The sequence below is a fragment of the Megalobrama amblycephala genome, linkage group LG5 (assembly GCF_018812025.1).
Source record: "Megalobrama amblycephala isolate DHTTF-2021 linkage group LG5, ASM1881202v1, whole genome shotgun sequence".
In the NCBI taxonomy this organism is placed as follows: Eukaryota; Metazoa; Chordata; class Actinopteri; order Cypriniformes; family Xenocyprididae; genus Megalobrama; species Megalobrama amblycephala.
The window spans coordinates 7,241,406-7,254,547 of record NC_063048.1 but is presented as its reverse complement, the minus strand read 5'-3'; the positions used below and the strand labels follow the sequence as shown (position 1 = coordinate 7,254,547).

Sequence of the window (13,142 nt, the reverse complement as noted above, 5' to 3'; positions counted from 1 at the left end):
ACTGAAGACTGGAGAAATGATGCTGAAAATTCAGCTTTGATCACAGGAGTAAATTACATCAAATATAAAACTTAAAATGTAATAATATTTCACAATATATACTGTATTTTTTGCTGCCTTGGTGGGTAAAAGAGACTTCTTTCTTGATTACTCCAAACTTTTGACTGGTGGCATATGGTGCTAAATATGTTACAATTGAGAAAGTTACGTCACAGTGACATATTTGGATCATGATTTTTAACCCCTTTAATCCTTTTGTCCTTTGATAAAGGACAAATGATTGATTAAACGTATTATGTAAACAAAACAAAAAAACCCCACACAATCTAAGGATCACTGTAAGAAATATAGATATGTTTGTATTGTCACAGCACTGTGATTGTGCAGAAAAGGAGCCCAATTTTAGGAAACATTACAGCTGCTCCAGCAGCATATCCATAAGATGTATTTACATTTTAAAGACAGGCTTGTATGCTTTCCGATGACAAGTAACATTCTCAACTTGTGTTTTGAGCTCTCTTTATGTGAGTGTTGTGAGAGCACATTGTTTGGTCGGCCCATTTAAAGAGCCAGTGTCTGTGGCTAAGTGAATGGGATTTGTGCAAGCACACTGGGCCAATGCGGGCCCTTTATTAACCCCGGAGTCACTAGCTAATGTCATTGAAGGAGGACCACCTGGTGTGGAGGACACTGTACAGTCAGCTGCTGCTGAAAGCCACTGAATGCCTTGGACCAGGTGCCGGCTTCCACATCCCGCTTAATTGTTGCCTCGTAATAGTGCGCTTGACTGCACAGAGCGCCTGCAGGCAGGAATTACACCCCCCAAAAAAGAGAAGATGGAGAGAAAGAGTTGCTACACCAGAAGTCTGTTTACCATCCATCTAGATGTATTCTCATTTTCTTTCGTTTATGATTGATCAGATTGTCGTGATATCAATATTTCACCACCAGTGAAACTTCATACCTCTGCAAAAACTGATATGCTGCTGAACATGCTTAAAACCATATATAAACCCTTTAAAGCCTATGGTATCATATTTGATACACAAAATTCTAAAGGCTCTAAATGATCGACATGATCAAAACTCTGCTGAAAAACCTGTTGCACACAATCTACTACAGTCCATCTGTCGTCTGATTGATAGTTTATGCATTTTTAGCAAGTAAAAGGTCTAAAAAGCTCTTGTAGCTCTTGGTTCATGTGTCTTTTTGCTTTAAAATATTTACTGATTTTTATGAAGTAAACATACACTCTAAAAAATGCTCGATTAAAAACAACCCAAGTTGGGTTGAAAATGGACAAACCCAGCAAAACGGTTGCTTTAACCCAGCGGTTGGGTTAAATGTTTGCCCAACCTGCTTGGTAGTTTTATTTAACTCAACTATTGTTTAAAAATTACTGTATTGCTTGGTTAAAATGAACCCAAAGTATGTTGGATTTAATTACATTTATTTATTATTTTCAACCCAACTTGGGTTGTTTTTAAACCAGCATTTTTTACAGTGTAAAATGACTTTAATATTGTTAGTAATATTTACTTAAATAGTTGAACAATTACTGGACTGAAGCAAATTAGTTTTACTTGATTATACATCTTTTCTTTTTTTATTATTTTGCTATACTGTTGTAAAGATCTCATTGATTTACAGTACAAACTGTTAGAATTGCATCTTAATTTTTAGCCATACTGTATAAATATCAGCAGCTACACCAAATTGCATATTTTTGCTCAGTTTGGGTCTCTGAATAAAATTGAAGTGCCCCTCCTCACCCCATATTCTCACTATATTAGACTATATGATCCATAAAGTTGGGTTTTATTTATTTATTTTTAGATTTTTTCTAAAAACTCAATACACTCATGGTAACACATGAAATTTTAAAAATGCAATAAACAGTTATTTCAATGAAAATACATCAAATGTGAAGTGTCATGCAGGGAATGTCAATTTACGGTTTTGCACTGTAAATTATACAAACGTGTTATTTTTCACTTCCAAAAACTAAATTTAATGGTATTTTACCGTAAAATGACATTAAATGTACCGTTAGATCTATTACAGTTATTCACCATATATAGTACGGAAACTTTATGTAAACCAATTAACTGTTTTTCACCGTAGCATTTTTGAGCTTTTATCGTTAAAATCACAGTCATTTTTTTTTTTTTACAGTGTACTCTGTACTACTTATATTGTAGAAAGACTGGGATTTTTTTCACTTGTCAGATTTTGGAGCATTGTTTAACACCTTTATTAATTTTTCATGCATTTGTCTGATACCTTACAAGAGGATCACAGGATCTCTCTTATAATCCACGTCCATTCAGAACCGCTTGTTTAGCTGATTATTCAGCACCCGATGCATATTCGCATGTGAATTAATCTCATTGTCTCAGTGAGGAGGGTTTTATAAAAGCTGGAGCTTTTTATCACAAAGAGGCCTGTCTGATACAAAAGAGCTCTTCAAAGAACCTGCGCTGCCCACCTCTGACTTGAGATGTGTCTGCCTTGATGGCTCCATCTTATTATAACTTCTTTTAAAAGCGGCACTGTTGCCAATTGTCTTTTATAGTAGTGATTTGTTTGCTTGATTATCTCCCTCATTGCATCTCATATTAAAGCCCTTACCAGTGTGTGGCTTAAATAAAGCTCTGACTGCGGTTCTGACATTCTGAATTTGTTAAAACACTTATCTGGAAAGATTGCAAAATCATCCAAGATAAAGAAAAAAAAATCAGTTGAATAAAAATGGACTCTTATAGTAACGTATAATGACCACAACTGAAATTTTTGTATACATTTAAGTTTTTTGTTTGTTTGATTCTTGGTCAGTGGTTCCCAAACCTGTCCTGGAGCACCCCCAGCCCTGCACATTTTGTATGTCTCCCTATTTCTGACACATTTCAGGTCTTGCCGTCTCTACTAATGAGCACATGAGTTGAATCAGATGTGATAGATGAGGGAGACATACAAAATGTGCAGGACTGGGGGTCCTCCGAGACAGGTTTGAGAACCACTGCTCTAGGTCATTAATCAAATAAGCAAATTTGTGACATTGATCCTTTGTACAAAAAGGTCAAACGCACAAGATGATCAACAGGTTTTGTCCGTGCCATGCTATGTGACAGTAGAAAGCAGGAATGCTCACTACACTCAAAAAATGCTGGGTTAAAACAACCATTTCTGGGTTATTTGGCAACCCAGCGCTGGATAAATATTGGACAGAAGACATGCTGGGTTATTTTTACCCAGCTTGTTGGGTTTTATACATTAACATTTTGTTGTTGTTGTTGTTTGTTTGTTTGTTTTGTTTGTTTGTTTGTTTGTTTTGTTTTGCTTGACAGTGCTGGGTCAGTCAATTTGATATTGAAGGTTTTTCATTTCAAATAATAAAAATGCACTCTAAAACCTCTGTTATATATAAAGGACAGGAACAGTTCATATACAATAATTTTTATTCAATAGCAAGTCAGTCTTTTACAATCATAAAACACTCAAAAACATTTAGTAACATTTTTGGACATGACAGGGGCAGCAAGAGAAGCCAATGGGAATCTGTGGAAAGAAAACTGCTATCAGTAGGCTGTTCCAGTTCATTAACCCTTAAATGCATGACTGTTTCGCCAATCATTCTTACATATTCGGGTCTTTATCGACCCGGACCTATATCTAACACGGAAGGATCTCTACCTGTCATGATAATATAAAACTCCTCTGATATTAGCGTAACAATTACAGAAGAATAAAATACATCGTATTTTGTTACCTTTTGGAGCTTGGAAGGGCTCCGTTTGAGCAGATGTTTTATGCCATAATCACTGTCCTCGTCAGAGCTCATTTCCCAGTAAATTCAGCAAATAATGGGCTAGTTTTATGGTTGAGGTCACAAATATGAGTATATATATAATTATATATATATAATTTTCAACATCTTCAAAATCAATATTTTGAACGCTAACAGCTTCACCAGATCCATCCAGTAACAGTTACAGTCATATTTGATTGCGTTCAGTACTTGCTCTGCAGTAAATCGCTGAGCCATTTCATGTTTTTCTTATTATTTTGTTTTCTGTCTGAATGAGTCGTCACTTCAGCATTGTGTTTCAGACATTGCCACCTTGTGGAATAAAGGTGAATTGCACTTATTCTGTCATCTAAGATTAAATTATTGTTGTGCAGAAAAAATATACGTACACTCATACACTTCCGGGTCGTTTGCGACCCTATATAATTTTTACAAAAAATGAATACAAAAATAGGCATTCTTTCATAATTTTATGATTTTTTTCTTGTTATATTCTTAATAATTGATTGTTTGAGGAATACCAAGAAGGTTGATGTCTAACTTTAAAAAATGAACGAGGAGGAGGGTAGTGAATGACGTCCCGGGTCACTAAAGATGCATGTAAGGGTTAAATGGCAATCTTATATATTCACTTTTGAAAAGTTACATCAAAAACAGCTTTACCTTGTGCCATCTCACCTGTGAAATATTTTAACTTATATTTTATACTTTAACTTTCATCCCATCAAACGCATAGATTTGCACTAGATTAACAGCGCTCCTATCATAGTCAGTGGGGCGCACAGCAACTTTGTTACTCATGACAGCGATGTCGCGTCATGTTCCTGCCCTGGACGCACATTCGTTTGGCAGCCTTGAAACTTCCACGGTGGCTGATGCTTTGTTCGCTTCGAGTGTAGATCCGGTGTATGAAGGCTAGCGTTCCAAGCAGACATTAACTGTGACACACATGTAAACGAAAAGAGGCTAAATGTGAGACTACACACATTTTCCTCTTTGTATAATAATAATTTGTTAGGAATGCAATGTAATACAAACCTTAATTTCATTCAGGAGGTTTCCCCTCAGGAAGTTTTCTTTCAGAACAGAACACAAAATGACCATTGACACAGTTTTAACAGGTTTGGCAGACTACTCAACATTGGGTTACACTAACCCAGCGCTGGGGAGGTATGTGAGGGGGTTTATCATTTGTATTGACAGTAAAAATGACCCAGCAGCTGAGTACAGAAAAACTACCCAGCACTAGGTAAAAATATTAAAAACAACCCAATATAATGACCCAGCAGGCTGAACCCAGCATTTGGGTTTAAAAAAATAACCCAGCATTTTTTAGAGTAGAATTTGGAGTTAAGCTATGCAATCTTCTCAAACTCTTAGGATGCCTACACACTAGAGTTGAATGCAACAAATCCATTGATTTCAATGTCTGAGGTCTATGGTTTTGTCACAAGGAGGCAGAGGACTGAAGTGCAAGGGCTTGCAAAAGCAACGCTTCATTATGTGACCAGAAGTTGAGAACATTTTGCTGCAGTTCAGTCTGGCATTGCCATTGCTTGACCAGTGAAAATTTCAGAGAGACTCGTCCAGTTGTGTCTTTGAAAATCCAGTTCGCTGTGTTCCTGGGTTCCCACTTTCCACAGCCTCAAAAGTTACTTCCCCATTCCTCTCAGAGCTTTCTCCGTAAGAAAGTAAAACGGACTGGCGTTCAGGATAAGCTTTTTCTCTGTGGAGAACTGCTGAGTCACATACACCTCACCTTAATCGTCAATTCCCCTGAGATCCATAATATGAGTGCCACCTGTATCACCGCGGCAGATCTTTCAGTGCGGCGTTACCTGTTAACCTCTCTACATTCTCACTCTATACCGACAAGCCCTTTTCTTTGACCCATAGATCGGATCAATACTCCGAGCGCCGTTGGCAGAGGAGCCTTTGTGCTTCACGCTCAGGTAATGCAGAGAAACCCGCAGACGTTTGATTTAAACCGGTCGTAAATCTGCGCTCAGACTCGGCCGGCCTGGCAGCTCTATGTGGGAATCTGCATGGGCAGTGATGTCATGCTCGTAATTCTACGTCGCTGCCTCTCCTTCTGAGATGGATGCTGGAGAGGTGAGATGTGGAGGGTGTGAACGTCCCCCTGGAGGTTCAATTAACCTGTCTTAACTCCCCTTCCTGTCCCCTCAGCTCTGGGCTTTGGGCTTAATTAGCTTCTCGTTAAAGTGGAAGATACACGCATACACGTGCATCCTTCAGAAGCTGACTTCACTGACTGAAAGACGAGAGGGACGGTTTCTGATGCGTCCCCACCCTTGTTTGTTGTAGTTTCTCTCTCTCTCTCACACGCACACTCTCACTCTGGCGCTCTTGATCAGTAATCATCGTGTCTTTCTGAGAACAAGCTGACTAATGAGACGCCAGGGCCTTGAGCTAATGACGAGCACATCAGCAGCATTGTTTCACTCGTCTCTCCGGAGTTCTCCCTCTCTTTCCCTCCCCCATTCATCCCATAATCACCTCACACCTCCTCCGGGCTTTTCCACCGAGACTTGCTTCGCGCTTCTGTCCAGTACCGTGACAACAGGTACACTTATAGCGGTGCCAGTGAAAGCCACCAATCAACACCTGCCATCCCACGGGCACTGGAGCTGACGGTAACTGGCATCAAGTGCATTTGTGAGGAAAGACTCTCTCTTTTTATCTCTTGCTGCTTGCTCTTCTCTTTTTCAACACACTTTTTCCCCATCCCATAAAAGCCCTCATAAATGGTTAATTAGTTATCGAAGCCATACTTCATTCTTTCGTTGGCGGAGCGTTTAGAGTCCGTTTTGAGTTAACATTTAAGGTGTGAGTGTACTTCTGTAAATGCTGCACGTTCAGAAATAGTGTAACGAAGCCACCTTTCCACTCTCCCGCATGAACGAGAGACTGGAAATCATTCGCGTCCAGTGAAGAGTAATACAGGAGCTGTGTGGAGTTCAGACCTGATGCAAATGCGGCATTTTTGGATGATTTGAGCTTCAGTTGCTTTGAAATATTTTAACATTTGCGGCTAGAATAAATGCAAGCCAAATTTGTATGCAAGACGGCAACCACAATAGACGCCCGCTTTGATGAGTGCTTGTGTGAGGGGGTTAAGAGGTACACGCAACTCTAGTTTAAACGTGAGCCAAAGACATTTGTAACCCGTGCTGGCAAAATGAGTCGGAATGCGCACAAGCTGATGTCGAGCTGCAGGCAAAACAAGTGAATAATGTCAATTTTGGTCGAAAATGAGTTCATTAAGCCCTCGTCTAGCGATCTCAATGCTCCAAATAGCAATTAAACATCTAAAAGTATCTTTATTTGTATGTTTTCTGAGAGGAGTACCTTTCCTTTGACCATGAAAAATTCATTAATTTTTTTAACTTAGCACAAGTTTGGTATCATTTTAATGCGCAGCATTCCACCTTTGTAAATATTAAAGGTGCCCTAGATTCAAAAATTGAATTTACCTTGGCATAGTTGAATAACAAGAGTTCAGTACATGGAAAAGACATACAGTGAGTTTCAAACTCCATTGCTTTCTCTTTCTTATGTAAATCTCATTTGTTTAAAAGTCTTCCGGAAAACACGCGATCTCAACATAACACCAACTGTTACGTCGGGGTGTACGCCCCAATATTTGCATATGCCAGCCCATGTTCCCAACATTATGAAAGGCATTAGACAAGGGCAGCTAGTAACGTCTGGATCTGCACAGGTGAATCAACAGACTAGGTAAGCAAGAACAACAGCGAAAATGGTAGATGGAGCAATAATAACTGACATGATCCATGATAGCATGATATTTTTAGTGATATTTGTAAATTGTCTTTCTAAATGTTTCGTTAGCATGTTGCTAATGTACTGTTAAATGAGGTTAAAGTTACCATCGTTTCTTACTGAATTCACGGAGACAAGAGCCGTTGCTATTTTCATTTTTAAACACTTGCAGTCTGTATAAGTCATAAACACAACTTCATTCTTTATAAATCTCTCCAACAGTGTAGCATTAGCCGTTAGCCATGGAGCACAGCCTCAAACTCATAGAGAATCAAATATAAACATCAAAATGAAATGTGATTTTCAAACTCATGCTGATGTAAACAAAACGATCTTACTCGCGCTGACTGACAGAACTGAAACGTGCGCACAAATACGCCTCAGACAGCACGCGATCCCAGTTTACACATATAAACAGAATTACAGTATTTCAAAAAATCTGTCTTGGCGAGTATTCACACAAACATTATCTGTTATGTCTTAAGTGAACATTTGGCTAACTGTTGAGGCAAAAACATCTGATGTGTAACATTATATTAGATACGTGTGATTACAGTAGGTCCCTAATGTTGGTATATAGGCTGTCTGTTTCATTAATGTTAATCAAACAATTGTGAAATCATGGGGAAAAAAGTTGAATATATATATAATATATATTTCCTTTGAATATGGGTTTTGACTTGATGTGTGGTATTACCCATGATTTTAAGGTATGGTTGCTAGGTGATTTTGTTTTGGAACCTTCAGAAACCTTCTTTAACTTGATTTTTCTCAAAATTGAATTTGCTGACTCTATTGACTTCAAACAGGTGTAGCTCAGTCTTTTTTTTTCAATAAATCATACATCATTTTAATAGAGAATGTGAGAATAAAAATAACAAATTTTAAGAAATTTGCTCATTGCGACTCATTTTGTCAGCACGGGTCACATTTTATCGGTCTTCTGAAGGGAAATAGCACGTGTGTTGAGCGCCTGTGTTCACGCATGCTGTAAAATAGAGTATACTTCAAAAGACTCTGTGTTCAAATGCATGCATATGCTAAACATTTGCACCAAAACTGAAGTATAATTTTGGCTTAGAAATGTGATGAGGCCCTGAATCTGCAGCGTCAAATATTATTAAAAATTTGTTAAAGATTTTGTAAGCATTAGTGTTGTCAAAAGTACCGACCGCAATACCAAGTCGGTACTGAAATTTTGATTTCTGATTGGCCACTGTGTTCATGCACTCATCAGATATGTCTGATTGGCTACAATAATCAACTCTTCAAAAATATGTTGTAAATAGACATCTTTGACGCTCTTCACCGAGCGCTTACACAGAGACACACGGGAGCGTTTTTAAAGCATCGGTGGACCGGTCAGCTGCTTTCAAACACTCCCGCTCTGGCTTTCAAAATGCTTTCAGATCCAAACACTTTCATATGCTTTCAAACGCTCCCGTGCGTTGATCATTGTAGCCAATCCAGGCGTATATGTTGAGTGCGTGAACACAATGGCCAATCAGAGGTGTTTACAAATCCTCTCAACAGTGCTCAAAGCATCATATTTTTAAAAATTTTAGTACTGACTTGGTATCGCGGTCAGTACTTTTGACAACACTAGTAAGCATATTGCGTAGTTGTGTATTTTATTTGTGATATTGCAATGAAACTTGCCAAATTGTGTGAACTATTTTTGGCCAGACTATCATACAAAAAAAATAAATAAATAAAAGTTATGAACGCATCCAAAAACAAGAGAGAACCAATGAAATATTAATAACTGATTATGCTGTAGTCACTATGTTTTTTCCTGAGCTTTTGGTTTTTTGCAGAGTGAAATAAAACCTCTAGCTGTAAATCTCCTTTTATGACAAACAGTTTTGTCAGAAAAATACCTTAACCAAGTTTAGTGTTTTGTTCTTCCCTTATATTTAACAAAAATATATAAAATATATTTTACCTCATATTTTGATGGTTTAATCAAACTGGGGTCATTAAAAAAAAAAAAAAATCACCCCCAGACATCACTTTTGGCCTCTACTATATTCTGCAAAAAAACACAGGATCGAGCGCATCTCAGTACAACACAATATCACTCTGTCGTGGTGATACTATATAATCAAGAGCGTAGCTGAGACTGTGGAAGTGAGTCAGGCCCTGCCGTCTGTTTGATCTGACTGCTGGTGTCAGCGCCTAATTAGAGTACAAGTGCAGCAGAAATGCAGAAAGGCATCTGTATGCAGAACATCCTATTTACAGACAGAGAATGTCAGCAGTACGCTCGCTCGGACAATATCCCAAAAGCAGCGGGGCCTTTTTTTTCTAAACCAGCCAATTATCCTCTTCCCCAGCTAGACGGCAAGGTCAATGTGATTGGTCGAGGTTAATGGCTGGTGCTTGGCTGGAGTGGAGGTTGAGCATGCATGGTCACTCTTCAGTTCTTCAACTTCTACGTCCTCTCACAAGAGCCCATTCAGAGGCCAAATAAGAGAGGAGTGAGCAGAAACGTATTGTTAACCTTTGCTGTGCCTTGATAGTTACAGCGGTGAAATGATGGAAATTTGCATTTGCTCTTTAAACTTTAAATGTCTGTCTGTAAAAGTTCCTGTCCATCATTTATGTCTATAATAGAGGTTAATTGAAATAATAATTCTAATAGCAGTGTAACGGGGAACCTTTGATGAACGTTGAGAAGTCACTTTTTTAGTAAAATATTACACTGCAGTGAAAGCGAATAAATGTCATGATTACATTAGTGCAGTTACGATGAAAGTTTGTGGGAAATCTTGAGGGTTTAAAAGCAGAAAAATGTCCTTTGAACGGCACTTTATGTCAAGTCAAGTCAAGTCACCCTTATTTATATAGCGCTTTTTACAATGCAGATTGTGTCAAAGCAGCTTTACATTGATAATTGGTATATAATTTTCCTTTTAAAGAATAGTGTCAATGCAGGCAGATCAAAAGCACTGTTGAATAAATGTCAAGAATACTGTTGAATATCAAATGTCAAGTCAAATTAAATTAAATTAGGGCTGCACGATTAATCGTATTTTAATCACGATAACGATATCTGCTTCTCCCGATTGATTTTAAATAATCGTCACGATATTGGCCCACTCTATGAAAATGAACATCATTTGGAAATATTGGAAGTAATATTAGGAGTTTCGCTGTTTTATCTTTTGAAGTTCCTAAAGGTTTCACCAGTTTTCATAATGTTGATCAGCTAGAAATGATTGTTCTTTGCTTTACAAATTTGCCGGGCAATTTGAATCTGGTTTGTCTTATTGCAAACGAATTTTGTTGCTTTAAAATCTAATGTGAATACATATTACAAAGCGCTCACCAAAACCATGTTTATGGATAGTTACTTTACTGGTAGTTGTGTGCATATTATGTGAAAGTAGCCAGGTATTATTACATTATAAATGTCTTTAATGTAATTTTTGATCAATTTAATGTGTCCTTGCTGCATAAAAGTATTATTTTCTTTAAAAAAAAAAAAAAAAAATCTCATACTAAACCTTTTAACGGTAGTGTAACTTTGCACAAACAAGGTTGGTTAGCGATTTTTATCACACTAGTTTCATGTCGACAGGTGTGTCTTGCCAAGTCTTGTGGCTACACTTTTAAAACAGTGTGTGTTTTATTTTGTCCTAGTGTACTTCTCCATAGACTTCCATTTTAAGTGCATTAAGGGAGAAAGGTGTCTGAATGAAATTGTGTAGTTGGCAGAAACTTTAGAATCGTTGTGATTGTCGCAGCTGCTTCAAGCATCTCTGCAGTTAAATGCAGAAGTGCAGCACAGTGGCCTGTCCTCAGGCTAGAAATCCAGAGGCTCCTTATGTTTCAATTACATCTTCCATCTCTGATCAGACCTCGCCTTTCTTCAGCTTAACCAGACACAGCAGTGCAAGGCCTCAAGCCTCTGTTTGCTAATTGACCCCTGCGATGCTAATAAAGCACTAAACCCAACTGCAATGGCTCTGGCGTTACACCTCAGACCCCTCTGGTTTACTTTGTCCATCTGTGCTCTTTGCACTTTGTCACAAACCTGTTCCATTTTATCAAAGTACTATTTATAGGTTTAAATACAAAATTGGCTTAATGTTTAAACTTACAGAATAAATTCTTCCAGACCTTGGTCAAGTTAGACACTATTTTCTTTGTATTAATTGCCAACAAAAGATTGAAAATGTCTAATTTACTGTGAACTAAAAATTCATAAAAACAGGTTTGTGAAAATAAGACCTGTGGCCAGATTTCCGAAACATTCTTAAGAATTTTCTTGTTATTTGCTAACTCAAGAATACAGTTAAAAATATTTTGTATTCCCAAAAACATTCCTTAAGTTTGTTTTAAACAGATTTCTTGAAAACAATGTTCTTAAAATTCATCGTAAATAATATAATGTAAATAAGTTAATAATGGATAATCTCCAACTTCAATCTTAAGTCTTAAATCCCCAAAGGTAAGATGTTTATTGATGATATTAATGCAATAGACCTCTCTGAAAATGGCTATTAAAAAAAAAAAAAAAAAAACGCACACATTTAAAACATACTTTAAAAAATGTGACTCTGAAGCCAATCATCGCAACGGAAATAACGTGAACGCTTATTACAATTATTACCATCATACACTCAGATAGCACATTCAGAGAATATTTGAAAACTTTTTGAAGAATTGCACCAAGGAATGTTCTTAGAAATTTCTTAGAATTTCCAAACATCTTTCTTAAGAAGACTTTCGTGAATCCGTCCCCTGATATCCGCAACCATCTTGTTTTCATTCACGTCACACTACATACTGTATGCTTTCTACTTTGACTAAGGTCCATTAACAGAACCATTTTCTGATATTTCATGATGTAACCTTAACCATGGCTGTCCTTTCCTGTTCCCCTGCATCATTTGCTACTTCCTTATCTCCACGAACATGTTAATGATGGATTTATGCGCATTGTCAAACTGGCATTGTGACCCTGAGTCAGCAGTGTTGTATCCAGACTGAGGTGTCCTGCGGGGTGAGATCTTTTGTTGTGAGTGTGGACAGAGGGGAGGGGTTTCAGGGTGGGATGGGTTCAGAAGGCGGTCTCTGGGGTCTGGGCCCTGAGCTGACTGCTAATAAGAAGCCATCTGAGGCCCTGTGAGTCCCTATGCACCTTGAACATGGCCACTACTGCCACCTGACCTTGGCTTTGATCTGCCAAAGTGCTTGACCTCTTTATTCCCCACTGGCCACCCCTTACCATCTGGACAACAGCACACATAGTCTTCATCTCGCTCTATCACCCTCTCACACACGTCAGAAAAAATTATCATTTCACGATGGCTAATTTAGTTGGGTAGGGTGATCAAAACGAATGGACTTACTCGTACAGTAAAACATCTGTTTAAGCACACTTAATATAATCACTAAATATGTGTGTAACGTAAGGGTGTGCAATGTTGACAAAAAATTATATATCGATGTGTTTCTGAGATTTTGTGATACCAGTAATTATATGATATTTTGCTGAGTGTGTTTTTGTGCTTGTGTAGCT

The 13,142-nt window shown here is 37.9% G+C and overlaps 1 protein-coding gene across 5 annotated transcripts in view; it reads left to right on the top strand.

Annotated features, from left to right (window-relative positions):
* Positions 1 to 13,142, top strand: part of ralgapa2 (Ral GTPase activating protein catalytic subunit alpha 2) — a 323,632-nt gene that overhangs the window by 292,892 nt on the left and 17,598 nt on the right. The gene's annotated exons all lie outside the window — the stretch shown is intronic.